The sequence below is a fragment of the Mastigoproctus giganteus genome, chromosome 1 (genome assembly GCF_048544385.1).
Source record: "Mastigoproctus giganteus isolate SK-2022 chromosome 1, ASM4854438v1, whole genome shotgun sequence".
Classification (NCBI taxonomy): domain Eukaryota; kingdom Metazoa; phylum Arthropoda; class Arachnida; order Uropygi; family Thelyphonidae; genus Mastigoproctus; species Mastigoproctus giganteus.
The window spans coordinates 234,378,205-234,396,685 of NC_143575.1; the positions used below are offsets into that span (position 1 = coordinate 234,378,205).

Consider the following 18,481-nt stretch of genomic DNA (forward strand, 5'->3'; position numbering starts at 1 on the left):
TCCGGTAATCAGATGAACTGATTCAAACCAAGGCACTTCTTCTTTTATCACGTGCAAAAACATTGGGAAAAAAATAAGCAAAAAGCATAGGCGATCAAACTATTTCAATGTAATACAAACTATAATTACGAAAGGGATCAACCGTAGAATAACCTTGTAAAAGCGCTGATATTGAATTACTGGTATTTCCAGAACGTAATTTGTCTCCTTGTCATATTTTCGTTTTTATTCGTTCGCCATATATGGTTGTGGGGAAAGGAAAGAGGTCAAAGTTTGAGAAAAATATTTGCTCTCGTAGCAATCGGAAACATTTCAACTTAGGGATTTGACAGAGAGACATTACTTGGAAGAGTGTGCGCAACCAATTTCGTTTCAGTGGTGCAATAACCAAAGAAGGCATGGCGCAGCCTACCACCATCTCAATCTTCAAATATTAATCATCAAAGAGGAAACGTTACGTACGCAATACTGTTGCGTGTCGTTACTGTGTATTGCTCATCTGAGCAAATCCAAGTTGTCCAATGGGCCACTTCTGAAAGCAGAAATTTTTTATGGCCACAAAAGAAGTAAAAATCTTCATATCTGTCTTAAGAGATTGCATTTCTTCGTATTCAGTTAACACATTTCAAAACAATCTATAATCTCAACCTAACATGTATCAAAACAACTCCTGTCATTCAGCTTCGGTACTGATCTTTAGGCAACTAAGTGCATGAGGCTTCAGTATATCGTATCTACGTACATCATATGAATTGCGTTGAAAACAAAGACGAGCAGCTTTCAGTCACAGTGCGCATATTTATAAGGGATCCAGGGATCCCTTATAAATATCATTTCGCTCTCCCCTTTGAAAGCTTCACCTGATGCTTATATATTTTTCTCAAAATTTTACCCAAGAAATTACCATTAACAGACTTCGGTTTTTATTTGTTGAAAATAGATTAATAACTTTTCATTCAAGTTTGGTGCACTGTTGACCATGCTTTTCTCTATTGAAAGCATTGCTTGAGCATTTAGCCTTTCCTGATTCATAATGCTCCTTAAAAATGTTTTTAATGTCGAATGGCAGCATTCGGGCTCTGAAGTAGTCATCGGAATGGTTAAAAGAACTTTTATGAGTTTTTTGTAAGTTCAGTTAGATTATTTTCTGAGATAAATTTCAGCAAGTCAGTTAATTTTCAATAATTGTGTAGATCATGTCTTCTATAGAACTTGTAATTCCGTAAGAAGTTTTTCTCTTTCAATCATTGGATATGCCTCATTAGTCCCTCGTACCTCTTCCATTGACGTTTTCGTACGAAAAATAACAAAGTTCTCCTTGTTAAACAATTTAGCAGCAATTAATTGCTTTGTAAACGAATATCTCTCACCTATGTGAACACTTATATAGTCGCATACTTCCTTCGCTTCAATCATGAGTATTTTTGAAGGATTTTCACAGCACATTGAATTCCTGATTTTTTGAATGGCATTCTTAAAGGTTCCTGTATATTCATGTGTTTTAACTGCCTCAATTTCTCGAGATTGCATTTGATTATAAATAACTTCCACATGAGGCATTATCTGATGGAAAAGTTCTAACCAGAACTCGAATTTTTCATTACTCAAGGTGTACAATATTCCAGTTGCTGCTGAAATCGTCTTAGCTGCGTTTGCTGTCGCTTGTAGTTCTTCCATGCACTTTTTTTAAGGATTCGAATTTTTCATAAACGCTGTTCACGGTGCGTATTGTGAAGTTCCATCTTGTAGGGGAAGGTCGGGCAACACGGCTGTCCATATGCTTTTTAAGAACAGAGAGACGCTGTGACCTTGAGAAAAATGTTGGTATTCACATGAGGTTCGAAAAGAATATTCTTGAATCTCGGGTACCACTTGCTGCATTTCTCATCATCAGATTCAGTTGGTGTGCATAGCAGTGAATAAAATCTGCATTTTTGTACACTTCTTTTGTTTTCGCCTGAACTCCCTCTTTCTTGCTTCTCATCCCACTTGCGCCATCAAATGTCTGAGCAACTAGTTTTTGAGTATTTCCTTCGAGGATTATGTCTAACTGATCTAGAATGCACTTCGATATTCAGTCTGCTGTTTGGTTTTCTGGAGTGAAAAAACCCCAAAAACGCTCAAAAATGTCTCCATTCGGTTCATATCTCAGAACAATTACCATTTGTATATATTCTGAAACATTTGTTGTGTCATCAGCCATGACAGCTACGAATGAAGCTTCTTTAATTTCTCTTTTTATTTCATCCCGGCATATTTGCAGCAAACAGTCAAGATTATCATTCTGATATTTTTTGAAATGCCTTTAAATGCTGAATTACTTTCTAAATGGTTCTTTAAGTTGGAATCTAATGTATAGGTGAAATTTATTAATCCTCTGAATACTCCTGGATTTTTAGAATCGTCTTTTTCGTCATGTTCACAAAATTTAATGCAGTCTATTATTTTGGATAATACCTCACGATTCTTAGTAACTTTTCTGTTATTTGCAGATCGAAAGTCTGTAGACCTCGCTAACCTGTTTTTTAATATTTACGCTTCCTAAAAGCAATAGCGAAATCACATTATCAATGTTTCTTCGAACTGTCATGTTTTAGTTTTTTGTTCATTCTGTTTATGTTTGTAAAGCCACTTTTGTCCACGTTAAGTCACCTCCGAACAGCAAAACATGAAAAACAAAATGCATTTTTAACTTAACCACAAAGCCAACTTTTCCTTTGGTACCATTCAGTTTTAAAACTGAGAATATATTTCTTATTCCCCGCTGAGAAATTTGAATCTTTGGTGTGGGGCGGCCTTCTTTTTTAATCGCATTTTTTTCTTGGAGAGATAATTGTGAAAAACTAAGTTGCTGAAGTTTATTCACTGTCACGCGATTTACTTCATGGAGAACCATGGATGCCATGATCGAATCAAATTTCCCAAAATCGTGTGTCGTACAAATAATGTTTTACTTCCACATCACCTCATAATATAACTTCAACTTACCAAGTTCAAGCTCAATTCGCAATTAAGCTATAATCACATAATTACATTGTTGAATGTTGAATGGCTTAACACTGATATTATTTAGTTACTTAATGGGAATTCGGACGAATAACAAAAAGACACCGACATTGTGGCTACACACCCATCATGGCCAACGATGAAATCTTCATTGCGCTGTACAGTGACTGATTCGCTTCACCTATAAAAAATGGATACTGGCAAGTTGCCAATATTCTGGTTGCCAATGGCAACTAACTACCAGATATTCACTGGAATTAAAATGTGTCACTGCCTGGCGCACAGTGAGGTCTACGGTTAATTAAACTTCAAAGTTGGAAACGATTTCGTGTTTTTATTCGTTTATTATTGAAGTGATTACTGGAAATAGAGGATGCTCATACTGTATGCGGGTCCTGTTAATAAAAATTTTCATTGCGTTGTATTGTTCTCAAAATTTCAAAAAACTCCGTTCACTGTGTGTCTATGGACGAGCCGCCCCTGATCCTGAGTTTCAAGCATCAAGATAATTATGAATGCGCTTGAATTTATAAACTACTATAACTATTTTCTTCTTCTTTTTTTTCTTTTTTTTTCAAAACATTTAAAAACTCTAGATCTCAAAACGTTCCAGTTTTAAAAGCAGAACATTTTGAGATTAATTTATGAAAGCGAACTTATCAATCAGAAAGATGAAAGAATCAGAACTTATCAATCAGAAAGGTCGAATTATACTACAGATTTCTACTGATCTGCATATTTTTAAAATCATTTTCTCCTACCAAACCAGCACTTTCTTTAACTTTGAAAAATGTATTCTTTATAATTTGAATTTCTGAAGATGGATTGTCGATTTTTAATCATTTAACTACTTGCCATCACTCTATAGTCGAATTTAGTTTCAGTCGAGGACAGCACTGTCTTTATTGCTGAAATTCGGGTTTTTCATCCTCCAAATAAGCAACTTACTACATAAAAAAATTCCCTATGCTTATACTTGTAAAAAATACACTAAAAATATTCGTATTTCGAATCTAATACGTTTAACTACTCTTGAAATTGAAGGCGCTCCAGAGAATACACTCATCTAATTGACTAATACTTATCTTTCTTTACCTTTGCTCTTGAATGTTGCTCTGTCATCATATGGAAAATATAAATCCACAATATCGTTGATCGATAGTCTTCGGAGAGCAAGTTCAAGGCTAAGAGGTAGGATTTACTGGAGGAACCAACCGAAATGTTGGAAGAGTGGTGCAATGGCTGTAAAGTACACAAATAAAACAAAACACTTCTCTTGGAAATCCTGTGAAAGTTCCTTTTATAGCTCGTAGATCAAAAAGATAAAAGATCAAACCTCGGATTGACATCCCCAAGTCCACTTAGCTCTTGCTTCCCAATTCAAATGGAAATCAATATTTTCTTTCGTGCAAGTACGAATATTTTTAGAGAAGTTGAGGTGTTCATCCTACGTAACTACAAACTCTTTATTAAAACTTCGCCTTTCTGATGACTAAGCCGTTTAGGAAGATACCAAGTTGATAACTCTCTTTTCAGAGATGAGTAACTGTGCTGTGTTTCTGGCATTAAAAGCTATCCTGAGAGAGCTGATATATGTGGTAGGGTGGCCGAGCGGTCTAAGGCGCTGGTTTAAGGCACCAGTCTCTTCGGAGGCGTGGGTTCGAATCCCACCCCTGCCAAGTTATTTTTGGTTTATTAAGTGCCACCTGAAGAGTTCGAGATGACGAAGATTCTTAACTCCTGGAACGGATAAGTTTTTGAAAAACTTTGCCGTTTTTATTAGCATATTAAACTGTATTCTATAAATAGCTTTACAGCCCTAGTCACGTTCGTTAGTTTATTTTTAAATTTAGCTAAATGTCTTGTTAGTTACAACGTAATATACCTAGAACCTTTGCATCGGTGTTTTGGTGCGAATATTGTATCTTGTAACTTGTACTGTAGTGTGGTAGGGGAATTTTAGTGTTTTTATTGTGGTAAATAGACATCTTGAAAGTTCGAATCAGGTAGGTTGACGTTAAGATAATTTTATTATCTATTATAATTAACTTATAACTTTACAAGCGTAACGGTACAGCGTAATACATATAATACGTATTGTTTCTCTTTAACTGGTGCACAGTGTTATTATCGCATTTAACAGAATATTGGTTTAGTGTAGTAATCTTAATTAAATTGAATTTTAACGAAAATCAAGCATCAGGACAGAGCAGGTCTCAAAGTAAAGAAGCGATGTGGATCGGGGAAACACTTGGGTGGGGGGGATGTCCGAATCACGGATTTACGAAATGTACTACCTGTTTGACATTTGCCGATATCTGGAATGGGACATGATACAGCCAGCGGGGATGTCATTGTGTGTGGTGGTGTTCGATTCGGCGTCTCATAAAACTTAATAAAAACGCCCACCAGAAAATTAAATTGGGGGCCCACTAAGCTCTCAACTACCTACCTCAACACCGATCAATTCTGCCTTGGAGAAATTGTGCAAGGCTTGTGGAATAGTTGCAATAGAATTTTTCTCAACGTGGTCTGTGCTTGTTAACAGAAGAGACTGCTTCTACAGGGATGGGATACACTTAAATATAAAGGGTGCAAGAATATTTGCTGATGCTATCGAGGCAGTGCTAGGTGGGTCAGAAAACTGCTAGTTTATGAGGGATACACAGAATAACAGATTAACAATAGCTGCAGGAAGAGATTAAAGTGATTCTTGGACTACTTCTATTTCATTCAGCAGAACAGAATGCAAGGTACTATTGATTTCAAAGCTTGCTGTTGATCATCATGGAACAAGTAAATATGCGGCCTATGTTAGAATAACTAAGAGTAAGAATAGGTGCATGTATATACTTGCATGTAAACCAATGCTAGAAGAATAGCAAATAAATTTGATGAATTTTAAGTGCTAGTCAATTCATCAAATTCAGACATTGTGGGGACATCAGAGATGTGATGTCACTTAGATAGAAGGGATGCAGAATTTGAATATGAGGAAGTATAATGTGTTCAGTATGCACAGATAGGAGAGGAGGGGGTGATGCTCTTAGTTAAGAAACACATAAAATCTAAGGCAGTGCATCAATTGATATTGATGACCAGTACAATGGTGAGTCAATTGTGCATAAGCATTGGGAAACGAAAATTAGAGGTGGAATGTGTTATAAGCCTAATGAATAAGGATGTGTATAACGAACAACTCTACAGAGAAATAGAGTGGGCCAGGAAATCGGAATGTCTCGTAATGGGCGATTTTAACTTTCCAGATATTGACTCGAACTTGTCGGTTGGTCACTCACACACTAGCAAGACTTTTGTGGATTTATTGGATGACTGTTTTGTACAGCAGCATGTTAGAGAAGCAACAAAGAACAGTATCCTTGATCGGATTATCAGCAGTGATTCTTCATACATTAAGAATCTGCAGATAAAAGAACCATTGGATGGTCGTGATCACAGCGTATTGATGTAGGATTTACTTAAGAAGTAATTACCATCAAGAGTAAAGGGAAGGGTTTTTGCTTTCGTAAAAGAGACTACAGTAATCTCAAGCAGTTTTAAATTCTATACAGTGAGGAAACTAATAATGTTATCAACAACACATTCTAAATGGGAAGCATTCGAGAAAAAATTATAGAAGCTATGGCTTTTCATACCAACTAAGAAATACTGTTCAAGGTAATTCAACCTAAATGGATGCCAGATGAACTAATGAGACACGTGGCAAAGAAGAAATATGCAGGGGGTGCATATAAATTATCAGGTGATACAGAAGTCTATAGTAGATATAAACTAGTTTCAGTCAAGTCACAAAGGAGGTTAGGCAAACCAAGACAGATTGTGAGAAATCTTTTGAAAAGAATGCAAAGAAAAAACGGCAAAGACTTCTTTACTTATGTAAACACTAGAAAGAAGGGGATGAATCACGTTGGTCCACTTGATATCGATGGTTTAACTGTTCATAACTCTGCTCAGATCGCTGACAAACTGAATAGTTATTTTTTTATTTTTTTATTTACATTCACACATGAGGATTTCTTTAAGGAAGTGGAGGCCAGAAGCTTATCAAACTTTGACAGGGAGCCAAATGATTTTATAATAACGGAGAGGAAGAAGTATATTGTTGAAGTATATTGTTGAATCCAAAGGCAACTGAGGTGGATAGGATCTATCCAGCAAAGGAAGTAAGCAAACTTAGCCAACATTATGAGAGAATCTTTGGATTTAGCAAAGGCGCCTGTGAATTGGAGAGGTGCAAATGTATCCCCAATTCACAAAGGGGGATCAAAGTGCAAATGTAACTTCAATTTACAAAGGTGGGATCAACGGGACATGAGTATTTACAGATCTGTTTGCTTAACTACTGTTGCAGGGAAATAATGGAGTCATTGGTCAAAGAAGTAATTCAGGACCATTTAGACAAGAGTGCAGTTACACTTCAGTCAGAGCATAGGTTCATTAAGGGGCGATCATGTCTGACCAATTTGAGTGGCTGCTAGTTTCAGTAACATTCAGTAACAAAAGGAGTTATTTTGATATCACTTGTTTTGTATTTCAGCAAAGATTTTGATACTTTTGCACATAAAAGACTGCTCTACAAATTGGAGCATTGTGGCATTAAGGGAAAGTTATTGCTATGGATAAAGTGATGGTTGAGTGGGAGAAGACAGAGAGTGGTTATCAGGGGACACTGCTCTTCGTGGACTAATGGACTAATATTATTAATGTAGTTCCATAGGGTTCGACGTTGAGCCCATTATTGATTTTTGTATTTATTAATGATATTGATGAAGGTATATCAGGTTTGATGTCCAAGGTTTCAGACGGTACAAAGGTTGGCCGGATGTATAATGATAATAATGATGGTATGCTGCTGCTGCTGCTGCAACAAGATCTTGAAAAATTAGGCAAATTGGCTGAGAAATGACAAGTGAAATTAACATTGACAATACAAGGTACTGCATATGGGTAGCAGTAATCACTGGGCAACCTACCACTGTGTGGTAATACACTCAGGAAAATGAAAAGGACCTGAGGTTTGTGCAGACAGATATGTAGTTCTCTGAGAAGTGCAGACAGGTTGCCAGGACAACTCATGCGGTTTGTCAATGATATACAGGAATTTCTAGCAGGAATAAGGACGTCATTGTCCCATTGTGTAAGACGATAGTCACATTTTGAGTACTATATACAGGTCTAGACAGTGGTGATCCAGAAAAAAATGACGCCATTTGTGACAGGGGGGGGCACAATTTTGTCCCTTGCTCGTGCACAGAACAAAACAAATATGACACTCAAACATAATGTGACTGGCGGACACAGGCACACAGCTAAAGTCTGAATTACTTTGCTTACGTGCCCCGGTGCCCCTACCCTGAATCCGCCACTGGGATTCAGGGTAGGGATTCTAGATGCCTCATTTTAGGAAGGATTTAGAGCTGCCCCAACGAGTACAAGAAGAGTAACTAGATTGGTGAGGGAACAAAGGGGTTCTCTTATCAAGAAAGACTTCAGTTTTGCAAATTGCAGCATCTGGAGACTAGGCACCTGAGAGGGTATTTTGATTGAGGCGTTTAAGGCTTTGAATGTCCCCAGCAAACTAAACTCCTCTTAACAAACTCCTCTGGCCGTGTGGTCGTCCCGGAATATAAACAGAAAATCTATTTATTTATTTTAAATTCCGTCATGGACCGAACCTTTTATTTATTAGTGCAAGGTTTGGTTTTTGTTAAATTTAGAAATAAGCCAATTATTCTCACCCAATGAACTTTTGTGCATATCAAGAAAAGGCTTGAATGTCCATATTTCATTTTTATGTATTCTGTCATTGATCATTTTGGTCAACAGAATGACAATCAGATTCAATTCTTAGTGTAGATGACTATGTAATTTTGTAATTCTTCTAAGAATGTACAACGTTTTGTAATTTTAAAATTTTCTGTCTATGTATTTTTGTAATTTTTCTATTTTATTGATTTCTGTACTATGTAATTTTTCCTCTTTATTTTTTTTATGTATTTTGTGATATTTTATTCTGTGTTACTCTCTAATAAATGTTGTTGGATGTATATATGAGCCACCCTCCTAGCTACCTTCTACCTTCGCCTGAGATTGACTAACTCAGCTACGTTGTGAAAAAAGGCCCATAAAAATTCCTCCCATCGTAGACGGGAGTCGAACTCAGGTCTTTTTCACCCATTGCGTGGAGAGGACGGTGATTCTACCAACTGTGCTACCCAAGAGTGCCTAGTTTGAGCAACAAACTAAATACTGTCCAACCCAACTACTCTTGCTGAAGAGCGTGAGAGATCTGGCAGCAAAGAAACGAAGTTTGAAAATGGTGAAACAAAAGATAAGTATTTATTTTCGTTAAAGGTTAGTGTTTTTATTTCTAAACTTACTAAACCTGTTTTTTTCGTCTACAGAACTATATTTTGAAAAGTTCGGAAGTCCGAACTACCCCCAGTCTCAATTAGTTCGAATTATCGACCACTCTACTGTAACTTTAATATCTTATACGAAACAAGGCTATAGAGTGGAGATTGTTGTAAGTTGACCAAATTGCACCTCTACATCGTGTAGTAAACATGGAATCGAAATGTTACAAAGTTGCATGGTTCTAAGGAGAAAAGGGCATGGAATCGAAATATTGCGTGGTTCTAAGGAGAAAAGAGCTGCCTGTTGTTCACCTAGCGTAACATTTGATGAAGCGATGGAACATTCATAACGACTTCATCACTCCCTTCTCGCTATGGAAGAGTAATGCCCACAGGACCCAATAAGGGTATTATGTGAATGTCCTGCTTGTCGCTGGATGTCATTAACGAAAGAAGAAATAGTGAAATGAACAAGTCGCTGTCAGGCCCACGCGACACACGGTCATTTAACTCTTCTTGCAGTCGGGTTTATTCACCAGCTGATTAACCGATAACAACTCGTAGGTCAAGGGGAAGTAGCAATTAGCAACTTGCTACTTTGGATTAAAAAAATAAAAGAAACACGAGGGTTCAGTGACAAGAGAAGAGTTTCGACATAACTCTCCGGATGACGGAAGAACTGAAACCACCCAGACAGGCTTTACCTATGATCACATCTCAGCCAAATGTGTTTTAATTAATGAGAGCCTGTGCAGTAACCCCCCCTACAACGGGGGTAGCTGAGAGGGTGGGCAAGGAGAGAACCCTTGTTCGCTCTTGTTTCTTGACCACTGCAGTAAAACGATCCTCGAAATCTCGTGCGGTACGTCCCGACAGTCACTCCGTGGCACCACCACCTCCTGAGGCTCGGATGTCGTTACGAGGCACGTGGCCGACGTACGGACTGCCAGCGGATCGGGCTACTCGGATGGCGACAAGGCGGTGATGGTATCGTTAGAGAACGTGAAATTTTCAGGATGTGCAGCCATCCACAAAAACATCTCGGTTCAGCAAGCTTTTTCTTCTGTTTCTTCCCCTCCTTTCACGTGATTTGTTTTTTAAAAAAAATTCTCCTCGTTAATGTAGCGTATGACCATATAACTGCTTTAATTAATTGCTTATATCTGTAACAGGAATAAAACTGTCTGATTTTTATAGGAGAACAAATTCTATACCACTAGAAGATACATTAATGTTAATTGACTGTTGACGTAAAAGCTGACTTAATTTCTCACTTAAAAGAATATGAAAAAGATTATTCTCCCTCAGTTACTTAAGAATGTAATAAACATAGACACGATGAAGAACTAAATAACCTTGAAACGTTTGTCTGGGTGGTGGTATCCACTTTTTATTAAATATGAACGTAAAATATATAAAGAAAACAAATAAAAGAGAATGAAATTAAATATATAGAGATATTTAATTGAATTTAATGTCTTTAAGGAGGATTTTCAACTATTCACCTACCGTATTGACCAGAATATAAGACATGCCTGTAAAAAGGAAGACTATTTTCAGGTTTTAAATATTGTTGTAAATAAACAAGGATTTTTGATCGTAATTTGTTTATGATTAATTTTTGAAATTAATTTTTAATTGTCATTTATTTTTATTTAACAATATTGTGTGTTCGACATTGTTAGAGATTAATATACAGTATTAGATTGCAGCTAGAAAATAGTTATATAACATCGATTTATGAATATGGATATTTTCTAAATTTTGCTACTGAGAAATCTATAGTTTTATAAGCTAGTTTTAATAGTTGTACTGCGTCTTAGAGATCCCACGAACTCCATTCCACAGGAGCATCTCTGAAAAAACCGATAAAACTTCCTCGCGTCATTGATAGGATTCGAATTCGGGCTTTTTCCAACTGGTGTGGAGAGGATTGGGATTATAACCACTGTGCTGCTGTGAAGATGCTTTTAAAAATATAAAAAAATGTCATATTAGGACCACCCGAGAATTACCACATTTGTCCATGTGTATTATGTCTGCAAATTGCGCTTGTTCTCTTGTCGGTTTGCCTGTCGGACAAAAAAATCGGAGTTTCTGAGGGGAAGAACTTTGATATCTTCGACTGAGATCTATACTGCTCGACAAAATTAACAGAACAAAATGTTTTTCATGAATATATTACTGTGAACAGTGTCGACAAATGTGAATATTTGACATAATAGGCATTCTGACATGCAAATTCCGAGTATTCAAAAGAAATAAATTTACCAGCTTACAGAGCCTCACATTATGCAAATTATTCATGCCTATAAAAAGACGGGTTGCCACCACATCACTTCATTCCCGTTTTTTGGCTTGCTCAGTGGAATAGCCATATCTCTGGTACTCAGGATGGCAAGTCATTGTCGTTCAGGTGATTCTTGAGATGGAGAGCCGTTGGATGACTTGAAGCCAGGCAGTCGCAGACAGAGGTGGCAAGTTGGCTTAATGTACAGTACAGTACAAGTAGAAAACGTGATCGTCTTGGCACTATGGAAGCAATTTCAGGAGACAGGAACCATTACAAGAAGAGCAGCTCAAGCTCGCCCTAGGAATATTTTAACGAGAACAGGCCGCTATCTGGCTGTAACAACAAGACGAAACCCTACGATATCCTGTCTCTTGAGGTTGCTGCAGCCACAGGTGAAAACATTTCCAACCGGACTGCGTTAAGAAAGTTCAATTCAAGTGGACTCTACACAAGGAAGCCTGTGGTTTGTATACCATTAGCCCCAACCACCATCGAAACTGGTGCCATGAACATGTGACTTGGAGTCCTGACAAATAGAGTATAGTTCTATTCTGTGGTGAGTCTCGTTTTAGCCTACAAACAGATTCTAGGCGTATTTCATCTGGACACAACGAGGAATGCGGTAAGATCCCTTTTTTATAACAATAGAAGAAGAAGAAATATCATATAATTTAAGAAATGAAGTGAATCTGAAGGTTCCACTTTTTTAGAAAAGCCATAGATCAGAAAAATATAAAATACAGAGGCGCAAAAATTTGCAATAATCTTCGCGAAAATGTGGACATCTGTATATGTAAAGGGCAGCTCCTAGAGCATCAGTTCAACTCCGTCTCGTATCTCTGTGAAGAATAGTACCACACTATAAAAGGGCCAGAAATGTGAATGATGTAGGTTTGTGTGTATTATGTGTGTATGTTCTGTTGTTCTGTTCTGGCCGCTTGGCTACCCAGAAGCATCAGTCACCTGGACAGATGATTCTGGGTACTCGTCCACACCACGGGAAAGTGGGCCAGCCCGTATAAAGCACGTACTGTCTCAAAAGAGACTCTGACCCACCTGGTTTTGCCAGAAAGTAGGCTAGGATCCTCTGGGGGGCGGGGGCATTGCAGAGGGATAAAAAAAAACGACCACCCACGGTGCTGGATATGGAAAAGAAATGAATTAAAAATGAAAGAATAAATGAAGTAGAAGAAAATAAAATAAAACATGTATAATAAAAATAAGACAAAAAATAAATTAATTAATTAAATTAAAATAAATAAGTAAAATTAAAAGAAAGAAGATAGTGGTGCTGCTAAAAAAAAAGAAAGAAAGAAAAGCACTTAATTTTGTCTGCGGGCGTAATTCAGAGGAAAAATTACACTTCTTGAGGATTTGAGTTTATATAACCATTATTAAAGGAGATCTAACAAGCTATGCATCAGCAGGGCCATTGTGCTGCATCCTGTTGAGATCTGTCGACAGTGAACGCTTCGAAGAAATGCGCCTTGAGCGAAAGCTTGAAGAATCTGATATGACTCCGAGCATTGAAGCAGAGACGACTCCTGTACTGGTTGAAAATGAGTAAGTGCATGAAGAGGAAGTCTGAGATCGTCATACAGGGAGCAATGATACAAGATGTGATCCCAACTCTGTGGTGATCCACACGAACAGAGGTCTTTTGTGAAAAATTGAACCTAAAAACACTCTGGTTCATCGATCCATGTAGGACGTGAATATGTCCATGCAGAACAACAATCGAACACGTTTATCCTGGAGAAATGAAACTTGTGGTATAAATTTTCTCGTTGTTGCACCAACGGCAGCTGTATCCCATCGAGACTGCCAGATGTTAACTAACTCGTTCCACAGTCTCCTTCTTTCTCGTTTAGTATCATCTTGAAGGTTGATGGTTATTCCCAGAAATTCGGTATGAATCTGGTTTTTCAGTCTGTATAAAAATCCTCTAATGTTCCGGCCAGTACCTGCAGAGCTTGCGTCGAGACTGTCCTGCATGCCTTAACTATACATCACAAAATGGTTCTCTGCAAGGAGGTGAGTTTTTCTTTGAAGTGATTGAGCCGTGCTCTGTAAAACCACGCACCGGCAGCATACGTGACCAGAGGGAGGAAAACTGCACTGTAATAGATCCTTAAAGTTTTTCTAGAGAGACCCCATTCAATTGCACCAGTAAATCTACGTATTTTAGATCATAAGTTTGTCAAGTGATTGAGACTGGAATCAGTTACCACTCCTTGTTCTCTTTAACTATGAGGAAGCGAACATTGTTGATCTTGACCAACGGAGGACGAGAGATATCCAACTTTGAGCTAAGAATCATCATCCTTGTTTTTGAAAAGCTGATTTTAAGTTTATTTTAAATAAGATTTTTAAGATTTTAAGACTGTTACCAGCTTATTTAAGCTGGTAACAGTCCAATCGTGGAGATCCTGGAGAACAAAATTTGCAGTAGTTTCAAGTTCGGCCCTAGAGTTACCATTTACCAAGATGGTGAGATCGTCTGCATACGCCATTAATTATTTTGACGTTATCGAAAGAACGGGAGATCCGCTGCTGCTGCACCATGTTCCATGTAAAAGGAGCCAATATAGACCCCTGTGGGCACCCTCTAGATACTAATCTTGATACTTGGCTATGTTTAGCCTTGACTATTATGGTTCTATTGGCAAAGTAATTACGGATTAAAAAGTAAAAGTGGTTGGAGCACCTAGCCGATCGCAGACGCTCCAGGACGCTCTCCCACCAAAAGGAATCGAAGGCGCCCTCGAAGTCGATGAAAACGTCCAGGGTATATTTATGTACAGAGTTTTGAACTGAAGATACAAAGTCCACAAGAGCATCCTAGCATGAACATCCGAGACAGAACCCATATGACTCCTTGAAAGCAGATCTTGTTCTACCAGTAGGTTATTCAACCTAATGGCCATTAGTCTCTCTAGCAATTTACCCAAATTAGCCAGCAGAGCGATCGACCTGTACGATCAAGCCGTTCAAAAAGGCTTATCCGGCTTTCTGATCAACTTAACTAGAGCGACCTTCCAATCTTCCCGAAAATATCAAAAATGCCATTTCACTAAACCGGTTCAAAAAGCTCCTAACTGAACACATCACCAGGGATGTTTGATGTAAATCACCTTCCGCTCAACTCCTGAACTTTGCATTCCCCAATGCACTTCCTCTATGTTTAATAGCATAGGGGAAATGCATGCCAGTTTGGAAATTATGTAAACAAGTTGAAGAAATAGTTGTCAAAAAGCTTGTAACAGTAAGCAATTATTTCATCATATTTTCTTTCATACCTCTTATTGTAGAAGTGTTCACAATGTAGTTATAAATACTGTTGTAAACCACGTGACACATGTGGTTGGTTTTCGAAGGTCTCTGTAATGAAATGCAGAAATATGTCCGACTTATTTTTGATTTATCTGTTGAATAACACCTGCACAATTTCAGATGTTTGTACCGTTATTCATATCTTTTTCAAAGGGAACACCCCCTAAAAAACCTCTGGCTTATGTGTTCTCCCTCCCTTCTTGCTGCCTCACTTCTCACAAAATAGGGATGAATAAATTGGAAACGGGACTCATAGGACCAGGAGACCAGTCTCCAATCATCCAAAGTCCAGTGGAGATGTTCTTTCGCCCATTTGAGGCGTAGAGTTCTGTGTCGTGGTGTTAGCAATGGGGCTCTGGTGGGTCTGTGGCTCCCATAACCTATTGCGGCTAATCATCGCCTGATAGTCCTGGTGGAGACGTTTCTGGTACTTCCGTCGTTGAAGTCGGCGGTGATTTGTGCCACTGTCGCTCTCCGGTTGGCTGAATTAATGCGAGACAGACGTCGACGGCCAAGTTCATCCACCAGCTTTCTCTGCCCACAGCGCTGTCCACGATGAGATGTTATTCCGGAAATTCTTGATACTGTCAAATAATTTCTGTACCACCTCCGCGATAGAGTGACTCATGCGTCGTGCACCCACTATCATCCATCTTTCAAAGTCTGTTAACTCACGACGTTTATCCATACCGAAATCGAATTACCGTCTATGTGAATGCAGGATGCAATGTACCTGTATACCAGTAAACAAAAAGTACTGTAATTATTAACTACAGCAACAATATTAGTAACTTCCTACCTCTTCATATTAATGATCGGTTCCATTAATTTTAAGATTAGATAATGTTATCATGAATAGAGAAAATTATTAATATGTCGATTTGATTTGGATCCTTATTAGGAATGTTTGAAATATTTCATCATGCTCTGGGCGATTATATTAGCTGATGGAAAACTGATTAAACTGTCAATTAAATTTCGCATAAAATGTGGAATCTATAAAATAAGTGCGCCTATTTTGAGGCTTCTCATACTCTTGTCTTTTTATTAATTCAGTTTCATTAATCACATCAAGTTGGATTCTTTATGACTCATAGGTTGTCCGGACGTTCAGATTTTGAGACGTCTCCTCATCTCATTTGAAACTTGATTTCACATTCTTCGAACGATTGTTCTTTTAGTAAACAGTGTTCCAATGAATAATTGGAGTATTCCAATGAAGAAATAAAGTGTTTCTCAGTTTTTCGCACCCATTTTCTTAGAGTTGCTAAGAGAAAGAAAAACGGACACCGTTCTTTAAAAGGATGTGATCAAGTAATGCAATACTGAAAAGGTGGTGGAGCATAAACTGCAGCCATTATCAATCCACGGTAGGATGGAAGCCTACTCAACGATTCATGTTGAGGGAAATGGACCATAATCTGCCACGCTGGTCCAGTGCGGATTGGCAGATCGACCGTATTTAGCAGTCAGTGGCTTGAACCCCGATCTACAAAAGACTCATGCTACTTCACTCGCACTACTCACCACTCGGCTATGGAGGCCATCACATGGTGGAGCATATTAAGCGCCAAAACAACAAAGGTTATGGAATATCAGTATGTGCCTATAATATCGTGCATTCTTTGGTCGTATATGCTATTTGCTATTTGTTGGGAGAAAAAATCTGGAGATTGTCATACAGAGTATGGAAGAGGCCGACTAACTCGGCCACGTTGTGAAAAAGTTGATAAAAATTCCTCGTATGGAGACTAAATTCGAACCCAGGCCTTTTCCACACTCCATGTATTCTGCATATATATATATTTTTTTAATATATATATATATACAGGCCAGAAGAGCAAGATTTTAAGGCTTATAGTGGCAACTAATTACAAATCGACTTGTTTGAAATGTTTTTCTTTATAAAAACAGAAAATCTTCTAAACAGAATAGGAGCTAGTATAAAACACGTCTAATAGTTATGAATAGAATTATCTGGTGTTTTTAATGTAAAACATATTTGTCTTTTGTGTTTTTGTATTTAATGTTTTCTTATGTCGTGATACATGATAATCGTACCTGTATTAGGATTTTTGTGTTCTTACAATTAACTGACTGATAATTTTACTTGGGCCAAAAATAAAATCACCCTGTCTTTTATAGACGGGTCCCAAAAATGTCCCGATTTTTTTTTTTTTTTTTTTTTGAAGTGCATTTTGTCCGTAGTTTTTCATATCCAGAATTCATTTTGTACCAATTTTCATCCCTGAAAAAAAACAAAAGAGCACCCTATTCATGAGCCGAATCTATTATACATTATCAAAGTCATTCTTGAATATGTTTTTTCACGATACTGGCCTCGAGTTTTTCACCTACACTGATAAATCACATATCATTCGAAAGGTTTGAATCAAAAATCGAGTTTATGATGTTAACCGGAATTTAATGAGTTAATTTTTAAATGCAAAATTAAGTAATTCATGCGTTTGCGCAAATAATCGTAGACCAGGATATTATAAGCACAACGATACTAGTTGAACCAGTAAGGTAGTGGATAAAAGTTTCATGTGTGCTCTTCAGACGTAGATATCCTCCCCCTCAATTATTCTTGATCCTTTTGATTCAATTACTTTTTAAATAAGATAATAACTGGAACTTTATTTATGGCCTTTATAAGCATCATCACGACATACTGCGATCCATTTGGATCACAAATATCGTAGCCAAGTCGGTCATAGAATCCAGATTACCTCCTGTTAAATTAAAGTGAATCCTTTGCACATTGTAGATGTGTACTAAATGGGCATTCGTAGTACTGAATCTTAAAACTCATATTACGCATTCTCAAATACCTTTGAATAGAGTTGACGTTTCAAAAAATATTATTACCAAATAAATCATAATTCATAAAACGGGGGTATGCCGTTATCACCAAATTAAGGATAATAATTGACTAATATTGCAAGGCAGTACTTTAAATCTTAATCGGCTGGGTTAGATTCATTTGTTTCTGTATATAAACTAAGCAATTTTTAAATTCTTAGAACGTTGAGCTAGTGGTAATATAATCATCATGATTTATTGATTATATTACCACTCTTCTCTTCTTCATATTAAACATCGACTTTGGAATAAACAGCTCAAACACACTTGGTTAAAAGTAAGCACGGCTTTAAGACATCGATCACATCGCATTACCAAATCTTCGTCGTGAAACTGTTGTTAAAACCATTGTGTGTGGTCTCCTTTATCTTATCATCCCAATGAAAGCGATCACCTTTGATGTCGTTGTTGTTGGAACGATGTTGTTTAGTGACACAACGGCTATTGTGGCCAATCACTTTTGAGGAAGGTGACTGGGTGGGTGTTCTGGTACTCCCACACATGGACCGATGCAACCGATCTATGTGAAGTTTTGAGTTGCGAGTGGCACTATATCAGACGCTAATCTGTCTTGTGCATGGCTGCCAAATAACAGTAAGTATTCGCA

At 37.6% G+C, this 18,481-nt stretch overlaps 1 protein-coding gene and 1 non-coding gene across 2 annotated transcripts in view; one reads left to right on the forward strand and one right to left on the reverse strand.

The window, feature by feature from the left end:
* Nucleotides 1-18,481, reverse strand: part of LOC150091646 (vitellogenin-6-like) — a 101,658-nt gene that overhangs the window by 80,674 nt on the left and 2,503 nt on the right. The window lies entirely within an intron of this gene.
* On the forward strand, nt 4,604-4,685 carry TRNAL-AAG (transfer RNA leucine (anticodon AAG)). Its single transcript has one exon. It is a non-coding gene; the product is annotated as a tRNA-Leu (tRNA).